The 1,748-nt window shown below is 44.4% G+C and overlaps 1 pseudogene; it reads right to left on the bottom strand.

The window, feature by feature from the left end:
- Positions 1 to 662: 662 nt before the first annotated feature.
- LOC111175889 (small ribosomal subunit protein uS2 pseudogene) lies at positions 663 to 1,466 on the bottom strand (annotated as a pseudogene).
- Between the last annotated feature and the right edge of the window lie 282 nt (positions 1,467 to 1,748).

Here is a 1,748-nt window from a genome sequence, read left to right as displayed (position 1 = left end):
AGAACGAACGTATGGGCACAAAGGCAGGAAAGTGGGGGGAGGGGGGTGGTGGGATGAATTGGGAGATTGGGATTGACATGTATACATCAATATGTTTAAAATAGATAACTAAAGAAACCTGCTGTATAAAAAATAAATAAAATTCTAAATAAATAAATAAAATTAAAAAAAAGTTTACTAGCCTTATAAATGGATTAATAAGATTTGAAGCCGAATTTAAAAGCTTAAAGAACAATTCGAGTTTTCAATTTGTAACTTTAAAAATTAATTAAAAAAACCAAAACTAAGCCTCTGGTTAATCTTTCTAGGCACTAAAACTTCCCTTGAGGATGCCAAAAAAACTCCTAGCAACAGAGATGAGGAAACTGTGGCAGGCAGTTACTAAGTGGCAGAGCTGGGATCTGGAGTCCTGGAGCTGCAAAAACTTTTATGCTTTTATCATCACTCTTCATCGCCTTCTCCTGACAAATAATTAGACAACAGTAACATGCAATTAACATAAAGACTTGAAGGGTTCATTCTTTCTCCCATGTCCTGCAATGCCTCAGGGTTATAATTATATAATTATCCCACAGTACAGAGTGAGGTGGAGTAGGTGTTTAAGGATTGGACTGAATTAGTATGACTTTAATTATAACATACCCTGGAAATGGCTTTTCTTACTAAATCCCTAGTAAGACGGGGCTGAGGGCTCCTGTCTTGTGCAGGAACTTCTGGGCAGGCACAGAGGCACCTGCGCCTTCAGACCCGTCTGTGACCGCGGGTAGAATACAGTGAACTTGGGAGCTGCAGCAGTCCATTCATCCTGATGCTCCTCCTTGGCCATGGCCTTCTCAGCATGGCCTGTTCTTCCTTTTCAGTCTCTCCAGCACCTCTGTAGAAGCAGAGATCAGGCGTGACCTCCCAAGGTGTGCACACGGGATGGTACCACGCATGTGCAGAACTTCCTGGGTCAGGATCCACCACCTAAGACCCACTGAGTGAACTCCCTTGCTGCTGCAAGGATGGCAGTGTCCACAGGGCGCAGAGGAGAGTCTGTGTTACAGGGAGCAGTGGTAGGTGGGTTAATGTACAACACCTCTGTGAGAGGCTGGTCGTCAGCCCTGGGGTCAGTAACCCCCAGAAGACGCGGCCCCTGGAAGGCTGCCTGGATCTGGTTAGTGAAGGTTCCAGGAGTGAAGCGGACAGCAATAGGAGTGGCTCCAGTGACAGCAGCAAACTTCAGCACAGCCCTCTGGCCAGTGTTCCTGGAAGATATGACACTGATCAGTCAGTTTTTAAACGGTAACAATGGCACAAGCCATCTGCAGGAGCTTCTCCCAGGTCCCCTTCAGATCTATAATGTAGATGTCATCACTTTTCCTTTAGGAGATGTATTGTTCCATTTGGAAGTCAAGGTTTGTACCACCTAAGTGGATTCCTGCTGCTTGGAATTTGAGGACATCCTCTTCCTTCATCTGTGGGACATCAAGGGTTCTAAACTTTGTGAACGTTTCCCTTTAAGTTACAATGAGAACCCAAGACAATGCTGTACGGGTAAGTGAGGAAAGGCTGCATTACCTTTCATTGGCAAGTCTGAAGTTTTCTTCATCCATCAACAAGCATGGGATCTTGAGAGCAAACTGGATCCAGAAGGACAATGTCACTTTCAGTTATAACATCAAGTTTCATTGAGCCTAAACCAAAGTTTCAGTCTCACTTCCAAGTTAAAATTTCTGTTTTTCCCAACATCCCCTGATTTGCAACCC

Source organism: Delphinapterus leucas, chromosome 1, assembly GCF_059928025.1.
Source record: "Delphinapterus leucas isolate spDelLeu-1000000601 "Yukka" chromosome 1, BTC_Dleu_Yukka2, whole genome shotgun sequence".
In the NCBI taxonomy this organism is placed as follows: Eukaryota; Metazoa; Chordata; class Mammalia; order Artiodactyla; family Monodontidae; genus Delphinapterus; species Delphinapterus leucas.
Note: the sequence above shows the minus strand (reverse complement) of the source record. Positions and strands in the feature narration are given on the sequence as shown.